Source organism: Pholcus phalangioides, unplaced genomic scaffold (assembly GCF_987345545.1).
Source record: "Pholcus phalangioides strain wild (caught in Gottingen) unplaced genomic scaffold, Ppha-v1.0 ptg000015l_1, whole genome shotgun sequence".
NCBI classification, from domain to species: domain Eukaryota; kingdom Metazoa; phylum Arthropoda; class Arachnida; order Araneae; family Pholcidae; genus Pholcus; species Pholcus phalangioides.
Window position 1 is genome coordinate 112,667,001 of NW_028301608.1, and position 18,251 is coordinate 112,685,251.

Sequence of the window (18,251 nt, forward strand, 5' to 3'; positions counted from 1 at the left end):
CGATGAGTATAAAAAAAGAACAAGCCTGCCGTTCGGAATCGGCTATAAATTGTAGGACCCGGTCTAATTAGCCCTCGCGTGCAGAAAATTACCGTGGTGCAACAAAAATGACCAATAAATAAATAATTTAAGAGAGGAAAAAAACACTGTTATATAAAAAACACTATTATGGGAACTTTTACTGCAGAACATTTCCAGTCAGCCGAGGGCTCGTTGAAGAACAATGCAAAACATTCTGCTTTGGGGACGTAAGGTACGTAAGCATCTCTCACTCTAAGTAAGCAAGTTACACACGTATTTCTAGAAAACAATTCGCACACGCATTTCTGGAAGGCAATTCGCATTCGAATCTCTGGAAGGCAAATTCACATACGCATTTCTCGAAGACAATTAGATATTGGACAATTAGAAGCACACGCATTTTTGCAAAGTAAGTCATGAATTCGAGTCGAATGTAAGTCGTACGAATCGTGCAATACATACGCATGACACATGCGATATGTCTGGAAAGCAAGTTGCGTAGACATGTTTAGTATATACAAGTCGTATTTGCATTCCTAGGAAGAATAAAAGTCGCATTCACATTCCTAGGAGGTATAAAAGTTACATGCGCATTTCTAGGAGGTATAGGCCTACACGTCCATTTACATGTACTTATTTCTAGATGGTACGAATACCACACATATTTTTTAAGAGTGACATGCGCATTCGCTGCCGTTATGCCAGCAGGAATGCGATTTGGTACACAGAGGTGATTAAAACATGACAGGAGAGAACCAACTGCTTTTAAAGAATAGATTTCCTACGATAAATAATGCAATAATTCCCAACTCATATGGTTCTATAAATCAGATCAATTCTGTATATTCGATGATGGCGGCACGATTAAGCCAATGCAAATTATTTCAATTTCAAAGATATAGCGACACCACTCCACAAACGCATCATGACCAGATCTTTAAAGCGCCTGACAAGGGCTAGTCAATGAATATAGTGCTTTCGCGGTACTGCCAACACGTGCATTGGAATGACATATTATTACATGCACTGGATATTTTTACAGGTCAATGCCACTATTTGTAGGAATGTGGACGAGGCAATTGAAAGGTTAGCCAGTATCTTTAGGCTGGCCTAACCATGGCTATAAAAAAATTGGAAACTACCGGCAATCAGCAGTTCTCAAGTGGTAAGTAATCGAAGAGATTTTATTTTTAGATAATAATAGCAACAAAAAAAATCTTGTGCTGATTATTCGCAAAGACATCTACGTTCAAGGTACTGATATTATTGTTATCAGTTATCGATACTCGTGTTATCCTTACGCTACAAGAATGTTATCAATGATGATTTTTTTTCCCTCCCAAACAAGCAGTGACATCAATTAAGAAACAATAAATGTTGTATAGAATTTTCTTCCGATCTCCAAAAACCTAAAATTCGTAGAGATATACCTGCATAATACCCAGTTATTATGCATAACCACCGACCATTTAAATAAGTTTGATAAATTTTCTTAAATTTATCACCTTCACCGGTGAACGCGTCGTTGGTTAAACAAGATAAAACCGTCCTAAATTTATCACATTTACCGGTTATTATGCACGATCACCATTTCGTATTGGTAAATGCTGCTATTTTGTGTCTAGTCTCTTGAATTCCCACTGCTTTGTAATCCTGGATATTCATCGGATGGACTGTGATTTTTCATGGGAATATTTTTCACCATATTACTAATTTTTTTTTTTGCTTCTATCCCGCCCATTTAACAGAACTGTGATGTTTGTCATGTTGTTCTTTCCTGACAATTTCCACTCGGTGTTAAACACTTGCTGTCATTTCTGTTCAGTGCTTGCTTCTGCCATGTATGTATGTTTTCTTTCAGGTGGCGGAAGAGCTGAAACGAGTGATTGGCAGTCGAGATGCCACGAGTCCATGTACAGATGGATTGATGGGGACAAAGTGCAATGGTGACATGACACGAGCTGCTGGAAGAGGACGGACATTCGGTTCCGTTCTGTTGCACCTTTGGGCGATGGGTGACGGACGGAGGTGTTCTTTCGTGGGCTGGTGGAGCCGAGGGCCGCCGGAATGTTTTTGCTGGGTCGGAGATCTGGTGATGCGGTGCTGGCGGGCGGTCCACCTGTGCTCCTTCTTGACCGAAGGGGGTTTCCAGGAGCATCTCGGAGAGTGGCTGCTGCTGCTGCTTGGAATGAAGTGGGGTCTCGGCGGGGGCGGACCCGGTGGCTTGCGAGTCGGGGGATGTTCGCCGTGCCCGGATGCCCAGGAGAGTTCTTCCATCATGGCCCAGCCGCAAGGTAATCCGCTTATATCCCGCAAGGGGCAGAGCGGGGGCCTTGTTTGGTGTTAAGGTAAATGCTGCATGATAAATCGGTTCCATTGCCGTGATAAGATTTATTATTTAGATGACTGCACCTGTGAGCCAGATTCTGAAATGTGTACAGTTTTTCAAACATCCCCGAAATAACTCTAATTTGACGAACTCTGAAATCGGACCTCGATATAACGGGATCACAATTTCACAAATTTTACGATCATACCCAGATATAATCTCTCACTTAACAAGTTTTACAATTGTAACCCCGTAAATCAACTTCTATTCAACATATTTTACGACCATACTCCGATATAATGAATTATAATGTAACAAATTCTTTGATTTAACGAATTCTTACAAGATTTTGCGCATACAAAATCAGGGGGGCCCCAATATGACCAACTTCCTTTTTTTTCGAATTGTACTATCGGATTCCGATATAGCGAACCTGTATTTAACAGATTTCTCGAGTGTATCCCGATATAATGAACGCTCATATGAGAGATTCCCGACCGTATTCCGATATCACGTTTCATTTAAACAAATTATCATTACGTATAATATATTTTTAGCATTTATCAAATTTACCAATGACACTTGGGTATTATGCATAATCGCTGGTAAAAATGATAAGTTAATCAAACTTATATTGGTAATATTGGTTATATTATGCGATTGTACGTGACACATTTATGCATGACACATTTACACTCGTAACATATATATGGGTATATCCAGTTTTGTATTCGGCAGAGCTCTGAATGCAACTGATACCTGAAATTTTCGTAGAGGTATACCTAAGCATGTCTAGTATAAGCAGCACGTGTGATAATAGAAGTGAATATAAAAGAATATTTCGATCAACTCTTTGGGGACACTTTCCCAAGAAAAAAAAAAGGGGTGCTTTCTCAGCAAGATACCCACCTTACCCACGGCTACGTGATACCTTATTAGGCGCTCGGTACAGGTACCCATTGCATAAGGGATTATTTCTCTTCCCTCCCGTGAGAATGGGCACTGGAAATATGTAGATATAAAATTGAATAAGAGTAGGAGGCCGGCTAAAGATCTGCTCTTGTTATAATACAGAATGGGGTCGGGGCGAAAGATATGTGTCTTCAGTGTCTTCCAAGGTACAACCATTCCTCCCGCAGAGCAATACTGCTTTTCAAGGGGGTATATACCTCTTTCTCCCCCCTATTTTTTTCATGGATTTTCTGTGGTTTATTGTATGATTTCTCAATGCTATTGCATCAACACCAACTTTTCCCTCGTAGGAAGATAAAAAAAAATCCGACTCCCCCTCCGAGTCCCACGTTATAAGAAGTAGGAGGTTTAGAATAATGGGTAGTACAGGTATACTGCTATTTCAGAACGGAAACTCCCCTCCCTTAACGTTCTTACGTAACATTACGATATCACAGGCACCCTTCTTCGCTGGTAAGGTGGTTTATGCGCATGCTCGTATTTGTGATGTGTCGTCGCCCGTCTTTAGTATGTGTGTTCCGGGGTGTTATTGAAGGCGCTCCCACGCTCTGGGACCTGCCATCTGCCGCGGTTACGTAAAGGAAACGGTACCAACAGTGAAGTACAGTACTGTTCCCCCCCCCCATCCCACCCCAAGTCATTCATTCCTTCCTTGGGCACGATATTATAATATATTTGCTGTTTCCTCCCCCGATACTTGGGAGCCTGGGAGGTACCTCATCGTCTTCTTCTTGTTCATGCGCCCCTCTATCACGTCCACTGGTTTAAAGAGTTTCCTCCGTAAATTATCGCAGCTATTATTTACTGTGTGCATTTTTTTTTCTCAAGGGAAGACCAGCCGATCCCGTTTTCACTTCCTTGCAGATCATGCTTTTTGTTGCGGCGTGGGTAAACTACAGTATCATATAAACACCTTACGTGTCAAAGACCTCTTATGGGACGACACGAGAACTCTCGTTCACAGTACATGCAATGGTTCGTTACCTAATACGAATACCGCGTCGCCCCCCCCCCCCAAATACGTATCGTATCATTTCTTAAGACAGTATCGTAACTATAGAGTCTGTCAATGGGCATGAATTAGTACGTGGTCATCTGAAGATCTGAATTTGATAGGAGATATAAAACGGTGTCGTAACCGTCGAGAAATGTCTGTTAACGGGCACAAGCCAGTTCGTGGTCAGTCCATCTCTGAATTTGATCGAAGATATCCACGAGATTAAACTGTGTGAAGAGTTTACAGTTATGAGTAAGCCTATTATCCAAAAATGGGGCATTTTCCTCATTTAAACATTATGTTCATTGACTAACCAAAAGTCTTTGACATTGTGGCGTTTGGTTTGCCCAATGGTCCCCGAAGTTCTGTGATATGGGTCATGGCATGGAATCGTAACATTAAGAGTTGATATCGAATATTTGCCATAAGGAGTGGTTAAGTTTCCGCTGTGCAAAATTATTGGCTGTGATTCGCATAAGTATGTGCAGAGGACACACACGAATGAAAAACATTTCTCATGCATTGATGAAACAAAATCACTGCATTGATACTAAATATTTTTCTTTAATTCCAGCTTTTGTAACGTGATTAAACTTCACTGCCTACCAGTATCCGGACACTTTAAGCACAGGTTGCAAAGTTGTCTTGGTTTGGAGTTTGCAGCTAGCAAAGTCTCGAACCATTGCTTTTTACTTCCACAACAGGGGAGGAATTCGTTGACGTTCTAGACCAGAGGTCTTCAACCTTTCTGTAGTCGCGAGAACTGCATGCACCCATCATAAAAAGAAGAGCACCCTTACCCTTACGGCACGTTTAACCTACGAATGCATGAAATCAGGATGATTCAGTCTCTGAAATCATCCTGATTTCAGTCCTTGAATACAATTTGAACAGGGTGTTTCACTGGAACGCTGATCAAGTGCTCGCGAGCTCAAAATCGGACACGAGCATCGAGCACTCTTGGTGTTTAAGGGACCACCGTGGTGCTCGCGAGCAACGGGTTGAAGATGCCTGAGACAATCGCGTCATGACTGTACTTGTAGTAGTATAACAGAATGATTTTTTTTATCAGGATCACGATACAAATTGTCATAGAAGCCCACAGCCCGGTTGATTTCGTTTTTGTGAGTGGAAGGCCCGGTCATATACACGACTAAAGTGAAATTAATGGGTGAAAATGAAACAGTGAACCACTCACGGCCCGATAACGGACCACAGCAAGGTGGTTTAGAAACACTGCTTTATAAAGTGGTAGAATAGGATGGAAAATGCCAACAAAAAAAGGATCAGGATTACATGGATGAAGGTAACAGTGACGCGGGTAGAAAATCGAATGGCTAACATTTGAAATGGCTACATTTCCAAATTAGCTTAATTAAGTTGAATTTTTTCGATTATTTTAACATTTCATTCCGGTTATCAAAATTTCAAGTACCAAAATAAAGAGGTGAATGTCAATGTGTAGCCATTCAAAAAGATATATGAGCTTAGATCAGCCAATTAAATTCCGCATCACATCTGGTCTAAGCTGGGTCTAATGCAGTGCTGACCATACCTAAAAAAAAATTTACATGTCCGACGGGTGTGTAACTTAGAGAAATACATGCCCGAAAAACATTGCTCAGTTTTTCCTTTTTTTCAGCAAATTTTTCTCACTCATTCAAAAGGAATGTGCTGCTATCCATTGATGAAAATATGCAGAGCAGATGATATAGAAAATTAAGAGCATTGCACTACATTAAAAATAATAGGGTAGGTATTACACTAACCTTGATAAATGAATGCACTCAATAAGCATATCGGTTACACTTGAGCGAATACAACCGATAAGCTCATTGGTTGCATTTGCCAAGTTTTGTGAAGGAAGTTCCATATAAAACGTTTATAGTGTGACCTAACCAAATTTCCCTTTCATCATGTCCCCCCCCCCCCCCCGTACACATTAAAAACAAATGTATGGCCCTCTATTGATAAAAATACTGATACTGATTGAGGAATTTAAATAATGAGAAATATATGTGTATATAGGCCTATATATATATTTTAAAAAATTCGTTGTTTATAAATGAAAAATTGAAAACACATATTGATGATGAGAAGAAATGGGATTTGAAAGCATTATATGAAAGTTGAAAAATTCAAAAAACGGAAATTAATCGAAGCCAATATCTAGGGCTCTTATCGGGAGAACACCATTGAAGGACCAAATACAGTAGTCGCCGCTTATAAGAATCACGCTTAGTTCAGAAATTTTGATTCTTATATCCGGAGACTTGTTTTCTTGGTCTCTTATATAGTTTCTACTGGAGTACGTGAGGCAATTACCTTGTCAAAACCTTTCCAGAAGCGTTGATTAAAGTACTGGCACTGGAAGAAAAGACCCCCGACAATGAGTTGGTATCTTCCTGTTATATTCCATAAGTAATAAGCTGATCCTATTAATGATTTTGAAATAATTTCATATTTTTGGCCTATAAGGTTACCTGTAATATCCCACAGGTCTCTTCAAACTCTCCCCTCCCCAAGAACACTGTCGTAACTATGAAAAATTGGTTGGTTTGAAACGGTGAATGTGAAACGGTTGACGTGCATCACGTTCAGAGTAAGCAACTCAAAAAAAGACAGCTGAGGCACGAATAGAAACGAAGAATTGGTTCAATTCCAGACTGTTCTAGGGAGCCGTGGGTGGATAGATGATAACTATTGTCAAGAACATGTTGAGACTAGTGTAAGGAAATGAATTTGAATAGATTAAATGTCTTTTAGTTGAAAAGTTCGGCATGAATTTTAAAGTACGCTTAAAGAACTTCATACCTTTTCATGCTGTATCTAACATAATTTCCCGTACTTTTTTGTACCCCCTTCTGTACTGCCCCCTTCTTCAGAAACTTTTTTCTCTCATCACCTCTCTACTCAAGCGAACCCATAGGATCCTATGTTATACTCGTACTGCATTCAATCGTAACACCATTCCATCTCCCACCAGGGGGGCGATATTGCGCACTTTCGGAAAACGCTACTCTAACAGAAATATCATTAAAATTTGTATTTAACCATTGGTTTATTTCAAAAATTTTACACGCGTTCTTCATTGTGTTTGCTATCCCATTCTGGTAAAAAGTTTTACATATCTTGGGTACTTAATCTTTTGTAAATTCTCATAAAAATGCATTAAAAACAGCTTTCACGTAGGATAAAATGTCTTGATAAAAATTTTTGAAATTTCAAATTTAAATTTTAAAATTTAATTTTAAATTACATTGAGACAATGTAACTTCAAACTTTGCTTCATTTCATGAACGGAACAGTTTCCTTCATTTTGAATCGATTTTTATTCAATTACATTGACGCCATGGTATTTTATCCTGTTTTTAACGCAGTTTATTTGAAAGATTACAAAAAATGTAGTGTCTATATTTATATATATATAAAATATGTAAAACTTTTTACCGGCATTAGGATAGCACACACAATCAAGAACACATGTGCAAAATTTTTTAAATAAATCAATGGATAAATACTATTTTTAATGAGATGTTGCTATTATGATATAGTGTTTCACCATGTTAAAACGTTTAAGGTATTAAGTCCCCCTTAATTGATCAAATAATTACAAAAAAGAAATCGCTTCAATTGTTTGTATTAATTTTTGTGCATTTATATTTCGTGTACTCGAGGACGGTGTTTTTCCCCTCAACGAGTAATGAAGTTCTCTATTCGTTTCCCACGAATCCATGGATCTTGGAAACCAGAGCATAACAACCCTAAAGTGGGTCACGCACTTATTTCAAATTCCATTTGAACCCACTCGGGGACTTTTAATGTCTCGGCAGATGTTTGGAAGTGAATCCCAAGTTTTATTCTATGAGAACTGAGGGGGAGGGCGCTGGCGATGAGACAAATAAGATTGGAAGACTTTGCTTTAGACCTTGGAAATTAAGAGTTTTTTATTGAGTTTGTCTCAACGAGATCTTTCTGATGATACCGAGGGGTCACGGTCCAGAGATAGAGCCACACCATCAATGACAAATCGGCGATCGTCCATCTCGTGCGCCCGACTAATTTTGGTCGTAGCGCCCTTGCATCTGTGAACTCTGTCTTTTACGTAGGTTCGGGCCTCGAACGGCAAGTGCGTAGCGAGGGGGAGGGACTTGGGGGTCTGGTCCCCCCCCCCGAACAAAATTTCTGGCTACGCCCCTGACCGTCGGCAAGCTTCATCCGACCCTCAGACAGGCGAGACCCTGGGCAACAACCCGAGGCCGTTAAGCGCGTTGCAAAAGTCAAAGGATAAATCGGCCTAGATTCATGTGGTGGCTTCTGACAAGCCGATATTGCCATAGGGCGAAGTGGCCTGGGTGTATCTTTCGGTGGCTTCTGGTACGCATGACCTAGGGCAGGGGTTCTTAACCTATGGGTCGCAACCCAAATTTGCTTCGCAGATGCCCTAAATGAGACCAACCGATGTCATATTAAGTCTCACTTGTATATATCTCTGGAGAACTCAGAGATATATACTGGCCCTTTTTGGGAAAAGAGGCTAATATGCCCACCGGCATACTCTCAGATCTTACCTTGACGATGAACAAGAGGGGAAAAGAAGATATTTAGCTCGGCCGGCCCAGTAAGGGAAAAGAGGCCCATAAGCCCACCGGTTTTCCCTCGAGGAATTGTTAGGATGAGGGCCCTACAAGTAGAGAAGTTGGATACCTGTGTAGTCAGGCCAATGGGGCCCTGCACGTGAAGAAGGAAGAGACCCGTATAGACTGACCACAAAGGGCCCTGAACGTGAAGAAGACTGATAACTGTGTAGCCAGGCCATAAGGGCCCTGCACTCAATGCAATGAATATCTTAGGAACTGTTGAGAATTGACATTAATACAAACGGATGCGCCGTAAATTCCTGCGTCGTGAAGCATCCAAATGTCTGTAAATATGTTTTGTATGTAAGTATTTATTGTTTTGATTTATAATGAAGCTCCGGAAGGGGTGGTATGGTACTAGGGGCGGGGGGGGGAATTCGGTCACGGGGAGTGATGTGAGGTTTTTGGGTGGTCTGGTGACGGCTGTTGTGGGACTTGGCTGAGGATGTTTAGTTGGGGTTGGGGACGCGAACGTCCTGAAGGTGCCGGACGGCTATGCTGGGCTTTTGTTGAGTTGGGAATGTGATGGAAACAGGGTGGCAAGAGAGTTGGCGAGGGGCGCCCTGGAGTGGTGGGTTGGCTTCGCTTAGCTGATACACCAGTACAGGTTTTCCCGGCACGTCCGCGGTCTTATGACCACCGTGCTTAAATTGCAATAGCGATAGAGCCTGGACGTGCTCGGTTCATTCTGTATTCTGCCACACGGAGTGCCATTATAGGAGAAGCACATGCCAAATCGGGACTGAGGAGAATAAATAGTTGCAAAAAATTCTGGAAAAATATTTTGGCTGTAAAATTAAAACTATGAATGTGTTAGAGGGAATAATTTGCAGCTACAACTGTGATTTTCGTTGCATACTCATAATGCACATAATCCGCCAGTATCTGTTGCTGCTTATACGCCAGAGGGGTTTCGAAAAGGGATATCGCATGGGTGAGAATTCCATCTCAAGCCGCCCCTGGGAGAACTGCCCAGATTATTGTTGTGCACCTACGAGAATTTACAGAAAGTTTATCTGCGTTTCCTTTCGATAAATGTACAAAGAGAGAGAAATCCAGCGTTATGCATGTTATCCGTTTTCGATTTCAGCAGTCAATATTATCACTAAAGATAGTGAAATCTCCGTTTGTACCGAAAATAAACTCAAATTCGGGGTGGGGGGTACATACATGTAAACGTGTGTAAAAAGAGCATCGGAAATCGCCGTCCCCAATCTTCTCACAACTACCAATTTTTCACCCTAAGAAAATTAGCTAGAGGGTGCTGAGCACTTCACAACACACCGGCAGACACGAACCGTTTTTTTTTCCTTTTGCCTTCAATCCCCTTGTCACCTTCTGCTTATACTGCACCATACGCAAGGTATGGTGGTTACATACACCTCTTCCTTACAGCCGTACGGCAATGTGCAACCTTTTCAAGGAGCAGAAGGGAAAAACCCCTTATTTCCCCCCCCCCCTCACAACCACAGTTTGATCGGGGGTGCACCTTTTGTTGAGCAACCCATCCGAGGAAGTTGTCGCCCTTCCCACCCCAACGAAATAATACCTGTATAATATGAAGCGAGAACATCTCGTCTTTGGAAAAAAAACTACTATTTTCTCTCTTTTTTTTCTATTCAGAAAGAAAAAAATATCAAGGAGAAGAATAGTTTAAAGGAGGAAGTCCCACGCTTTTACGTAAAAGTTACACCATCAGTGAAAGTCTAATGTACCCTCCCCCCGCACCATACGAAATTCGCATATGTCCCTGCATTTGGCTAGATTTGGCGAGAAAAACTCTAAATCAATGAATGAATGAACGCCAGAACTCTACCACTGGACTTATCCCGTTGCCGAGATCTCCTTCAGCTCAGCTTCATGGCAGAGTCTAGAACAACTATACATGTGCAACATAAATCCTCAACCTATGACCCGCGGGCCAAATGTGGCTCTCGGAAATATGTGATGTGATGTGTGAGAGAGAGAGAGAGAGAGAGACCCGTGATCTCAAATTAATTTTTCACTTGAACCACCCTATTTTAACGTGAATAAGGAACTTCCCTTTTGCCACAAATTGGGTTTCAAAAATAGCGGGGGAGGGTTTATACATGGATAGTGCTATAGATATATCTTTTTTAACTTTTTTCCAAAATTTAAGTCCGAAAAAATCGAGGGGGAGGGTTCCTTATGCACGTTAAAATACGGCAAATGGCACATTTGCAGATCACTTTGGTGACCCGCGGCACATTTCCAGACAAATTAAGGCAGTGATTCTCAACCGTCGGACCACCGCCCGATACCGGGCTCTCCCATCAGTTAAATCAGGCCATGAGTGATTGATATATTTTCCTTTTATCACATTTATTACCCATTATTCGTGTGTATGACGAGTCCTTCCACTCACATAAGGAAACTAACCAACGTCGCAAGCTTGCAAAGGTTGAGATCCACCGACTTCATGGATTCGCGGCATATTTACATATTACCAGAGTTACCCGCGGCATAGCAGCAGTACGTGATTGACCCGCGGTGCAGTTGCACATCACTTAAGTAGCCTGTTGTCGCAGTTCCACATTATTCAAATTACATGCGGCATAGTTCCAAAGCACTCAAGCGGCCCGTATAGTGCAGTTTCACATCCCTCAAGTTACCTGCGCTACAGCTAAGGCGGTCCATGCCACATTTCAATGTGAATTAACTGGCTCGCGGCACATTTACTGACCACTCAAGTGGCCCGCGACAAAGTTCCAAACCAATGACGTGGCCAGCACTCTCGTAATGGTTGAGCACCTTTGACATACAGCATTCCCCTAATACAGTCAAATTCGGTTGTAACGACATCGAAGATTTCGAGAAATATTGTCGGTACAACCGAGGTGTCGTTGCAACCGGGGTTGACGTATTCAAGCCCTTTTTAGTACGAAAAGTATAATCAGATGTAATAAAGTGCATACTATATAAATGCAGTTGTTGTTTCAGTATAGTTAGGGTGATCATATTTGATGGAGAAAATAAAAATACGATACATTTTTTGGGATCATTAATAAGGGTCATCGCCGATTCTCACCAAACATGTTGCCAATTGTTTGTGAAATTGGCGAATATTGCAAGGACAATATCCAGTACTGCAACAAGTCTGCTAACGTAAATTTCACGGGAATAAAAATTTAATGGCTAAAATTGACAATGATCGATAGAGGCTGGGCAGTGCACGGTATGAAATGAGATTTCATGACACGCTGTACCTTGTCACGCCGGAATTCAAACATCACTGTATTAAAGTTATGTAATTTTTTCTCCGCCAATAATATAGAATTCTCTTTAGCTCATAATATAATTATTGATCTAGATGAAAAGATCCCGAGAGCAAGCTGGTAATCTATTCATATCAAGTTAGATACTTTTAGCTGAATAAAAATATCTTGTTTTTATTAAGTATAAATCATAAAACATCACTAAATGCATATTTTTCAGTCAAATTTTATCATTATACATATTCATAATTTCAATCAATAACTATGGGGTCAAAGAAATTGATAAATGCAGTATATTTACGAGTTAATGTGTGCCTATTACGACGTCAATCAATTGCCCAATTGTAATGATAGCTCTAGCTTTGATGCATTATGTAAACATATTTGAAAAATTATTCTTCCTTAAAATACTAAATTTCGAATATGTCTCATACATCTTTGGGCGATTTCATAGTATTCTAAATTGCTACAGTGCATTAATTGCAGATCTGTTATCTTAAGGGGTCTGCTGCCTTCTAACATGGTAAAAAACTTTATGTTGAAATAGGACTTAAAATATTATTTATCCATTGATTTACAATAGGAAAACATATCACTGCATGTCTTTGCACAGAAATTCATGTCATATAAATTGGCTTGTTCAATTGACTTCCAGTAATCGGTTGATTTAGGTAATCCGGCACACCCTGGTCTCTGATGTGTGCCGGATTAGCGTGAGTCTACTGTATTTCAAACTTTTACCACATATATTTGATTGAGTATGTTATCCTATGCCATTAAAAAATTTCATATTCCTCCAATACTTAATTTTTTTACAAATTTCCAAAAAAAAAAAGCATTAAAAACAACTAGCGTGCATTATAAAATTGCATGAAATCAATGTAATTGAATAAAAAACGAAACTGTTTTCTTTATTTCGAATCGATTTTAAATCAATTCCATTAGTTTCATGCAATTTTATCATGCGTGCAAGCTGTTTTAGTGTATTTTTCCGAAAAGTATTGGAGATATATAAAATTTTGAACTGGCACAGGACAGCATATACAATCAAATAGATGTGGTGGAAATTTGAAATAAATCAAACGATAAAAAATATTTTTAGTAACATTTCTACATAAGAACATTTTCTTACTATGTTAAGATATATGACATCCCTTAAGTAAACAATCATGCAATTATGACTCAATAAGCTATGGAAAAAGAAAGCTCAGTAATTGTTTATGAAGCTTCAAAACTGATCGATGAAAATTGGATAAAAATTATTTGTATGATCATGATAAATCAGAGACGCCAAATTGCAAAATTAAGCCAAGAGGAATTCGATTTCATACTCGTATAGAAGCCAAGTATGCAGTACTTGAATGCGTATTTTATAGGGAGGGGGGCAGGATAGAGAAGAGTGCAGTTAAGGCACCCAAAATAAAAGTTCACCGATCACCGGAAATTCATTCATTTCGCACTCATTCACTATTACGTGGGATCTTCGATTTCACAAGTTGAGGTTCGATCCAAGAAGGGAACCCCCTCAATTCTTATTTTCTTCTTCTTTTCTCATTCTTTTATGTGTATAAGAAATAAGTCCCTTTTCTCTATTTTTTTGATGGAGGGTGGGAGACTCTCGATAGTTTTCACCTGAGGATGCTCCGTAGCTTTCCCACGATCGAGAGCCCTCGTGTACCCATGTACACCCATACTGTACTTTTGAGGAGACGGAAAAAAAATTCTGTATGTATATCGTAGAACATATGGAAGTTACATCATGGATTTTACGGTGGGCTATTCGAAAAGATTATTATATAAAAAGGAAGGTGAAATTTTCCAAGGGGCGACAAAAAAAAAATCATGGGAGGATGCTTTACATTCATAAAACTTCCCACATCCATCCGGTAGTACGGTTACTTTCACGTTAACGTACCGGCGAAAAACCGGGTGTACGGTTTTTCTTTCGTCTTTTATATGGTTTTTTATACCCGAGGCTAAAAAAAAAAAATTATGCGAGTTTTTAATAACGGAATTTTTCGGGTATTTCCCGGGAAACTCGGTCCGCTGAAATTTTACAGCGTTCCGAAGACTAATAGCTTTGGTTGACTGTCAAACTCTGACATGGCTATAATACAGTGAAATTTCAATACAACGACAATCTGTGGACCAAGAAAAAATACCGTTGTAAAAAAATAGTTGTTATATCGGAAGATGGGATAATCATCACGAGCTACCAAATTTTGTGTGACTGTTTTTGACATTTATTCTGAACAGGCGTTGTTAAAAACCACCAGAAAATGCAATTATAAGTAAAGACAAACCTCGTTACAATGACTCCATACTACGAGAAACCCCTCTACAATGGTATTAATTTTCGAATCTTGTCTGAAATTGCCTACATTCTAATGATTAACTTCCCTCTGTACAACGATATCCTTTACATAGATAAAGGCCTCTATAACGATATTTTCTGAACATATTATTTTGCAACCACACACACATACACACACATTAGCGATGTTTTTTTTTTTTATATTTTTCTCTAAATCACCTTCTCTCAATATATTTTTATACATAAATTCCTCATAGTTTTTCATTCTTTTGAGGGTGTTTAGTGATATCGGTATTTTGCAACACGAATGCTCCAAAACCAAGGTGCCGTGAAACTACTTTTTGTCTAGCACACAAAAGTATTATGCGATAAACAACTTTACAAAATGAAAAACAAACCAAAATTTTTTTATTAAAAAAAAAATTAGTATTTTATAAAAAAAAATTAGAATTTTACTGCAATAAAAACGTGGAAAAATATTTTACATGGAGGTACTAACAACGCTGAGTCAGAAGAGATGCCAACATCAGTTGCGCCTGATGATGTTACCTCTCGATATATTGATAACTCCTCTACAACGATATTTTTCTTGGCACACAGAGTATAGTTATAAAGAGGTTTCAATGTATTTATTCCCCGCAAAAATTATAAGTGATTAGTTTATTAATAAAGTTCAGCCCCTTTTGTGGGGTTTACCGCTTCACACTTTTGTGAACTGTAAATTGAACACTATTAAATTAAACTTAAAACTGCATTCTGATGAAAAGGTAAATGCAAAATTCGGCTCATTATTTTGTAAACTCTCGAAGGAACAAAAACTGATGGCGAGTTTAAATAAATAAATATATATATATTATATGAGAAATAAACTTTTCCTCCAGAAAATTTCCCGTAAATAATACGAACCGAAAAAGGAAAACCGATATAAATAACTGCATTATCTCTCAATTTTATACGTTACTATTATACAAAATTATCTTCCGGCGTAATATTTATATTCTCTCACATCTTTGATTTCAATTACAGCATTCATGAAAGATGTTCAAAAGAAAGTTCATATTTTAAATTTAAAAAAAATACTCACGTTTTCTTGAAAACGACTGTTTTCTCGCAATTTATATACGTTGCAAATATTTGTATGGATATTTAGAAATTGCTATTTATCTAATATGTTATAGATACCGCTCAGTATATACATTGATTTAATTCATGCGAAAATTGAATCGAGTTTCGTTATTATTATCGGTTCCTTTGTTTTTGTTTTTTGTATCCCCAAGTATCATATAAAAATATATATATAATAAAACAATAATCATATTCTAGAATAATATTATTTTTTGATTCACACATATTCATGTTATTTATGTGAGTATTCTCTGGAACAAACCACTCGAAAATCCTCACGTAGAAATTATAGGTACATTCCCAGAAATGTTTGCTGTTTCTAGGCTCTTATAAAGAAAACAGGGCAGGAAATGCAAATCAGATGAACTAAAAAAAGTAAGATAACATGTTTGCGTAGACACGTGAGCCCAGGCGTTGCAAATTGCTGTATAATAATAATAATAATAAAAGTAAACACGCTATCAAATACATAAAGAAATGCTACTTCGTTTGAATATACGAAGAATATATACACATATATTCATGGATTTTTCGAGAAATTTTAGTTTTAATTTTTGGAAATCGAATAGCCATTTTTCTGTATTTATGTTCTGTATATATATATTTATCATTATATTATTATTATTTAATTCACATAGTGGAGGATTTAGACATTGAATAATAAAGGGAAGGTGAAAGAACGCAAATAATAGAATTTTGATATTTTTTGTATTTTTACCTATTTCTCCGACTTGTCCAGTTAAATATAATAGGTCAGACACAGTAAATAATAGGATCATGGGGTTTCAAAATGGTCGTTCTACTTTTTTTCTCATATTTTATATCTTTTTGCACCTAAAGTTTAGATTTGAATGTCAAAAATAAAAATGTATTCGTGCTCCAAATTTTCCATTGGAGGTGATATTTAGATTTATATATGTTTTTTAATGTATATATATATGCGTTTTTTATAGATACCTGTTTTCTATACATATATTAGATAAATGTAATGCAAATAGATGCATTGATATTTTTTTGATTCTCGTAAACAATTTAAATAACTGAAATTTAACTTCGGAAATATTGTATAGTTATATCAGTTTGCATAACTGAGTAGAAAAAACAATAATATAAAAAAGCATAATAATATAAACATTATAAAAATGTATTGAAAAAATTTTCATTGAAACTTTCTGTTTGTATCTAATTTAAGAAAGAAGCAATGCTTAGAACAACTGGTAGAGTATGCCTTTCATAATGTTTACTGCTATCCTAATCCTTTGTAAATTTTATTGTTAGCGCCTAATATTTTGTTTAGAAACTCAATTCCCTACCTAATTTTTCTTTTGCAGACTCAATTTCTCATCTTATATCTTTCCTTCCCAAACTTAATTTTTCATCTAATCTTTTTCTTCATTTTTTTTTTCAAATTTATTATCATTATATAAGTAAAAAAAAATAGAAAAAAATTTACCAAGGTGTGAAGTAAAACAAATAACCAATTCTAGTAAAAATTAGTATGGAAAACAAAATATTGACCAAATAAAACTGAATGTATAGTACTGGATACATATTTAAAAAACATTCATGGCAACACAGGAATGCAATTTAAAAACAGTTTCACACGCTGCACCAAAAATAAAAATTGTTGGATGTTAGGATGAGAAGCAAAACATTTAGATGCATAGTGTAAATAAATTCAACAGTTATGTTATTTAAGAATTACACACACATGAGCAACAAAAAAATATCAGAACAAATTTTCTATACTATCAAATGAGAATACGTATTGCTTTACAAATTTTTTAAAGGATGATAAATTAGTATTGTGATTTCCGGTGGTAATGCATTGTAGAATTTTGGGATAAGGTAAGTAAAAAATGTTTCATCAAAAGTGTTTTATGAGGTAACGAAGTGAATGCACATTATTTAGTGTATTTAAAGATCGAGAGATGTACTTAAAGATAATGAGAATTAACCCTTATAGGAGAAGAATGGATTTATAGAAATATAATTAATGTAATATAAGTATTCTGGGATGTTGATGAAGTTATATTGATGGTGTAGTAAAATATCATTTGCGATGATTCTAATTATTCCCTTATGTAGGCTGATTATTGAGAAAAGGGTTGAAAGATAGTCAGAACCCCAAAAAGTTACGTCATATATTAGGAGTGAGTGAAATAAGGAGTAACACAGAGTTAGTAAAAAGTATTACTAATATTCAGTAAGGTTTGAGATATTAAAAATTTATAAATTGCTAGCCGTAGTCTTTTTTGCAAATGCTTCGCATGACTCTTCCATTTAAGATTGTGATCAATGTATATGCCAAGGTACTTAATTGCAGTAGCTTGTTCAAGACATGAACATTTACAATCAGAACTAATATTAAATTTTGGTAAAAATGAATGTTAGTTTGAGAAAAGAAATTTATAAACTTAGTTTATGATGTATTTATCTGTAGGTCATTAGAGACAAACCACTTTCGAATTCTAACTAAATCAGTATTGATTAGGTTAGTTAGAGATTAGAAATCATCAGCGAAGTAAAGCAATACTGTGCCATTAGTTGCTATTACCCTTTGCTATTACCAAATAGCAACTAATATCATATGATATTAGTTGCTATTTTATACGTA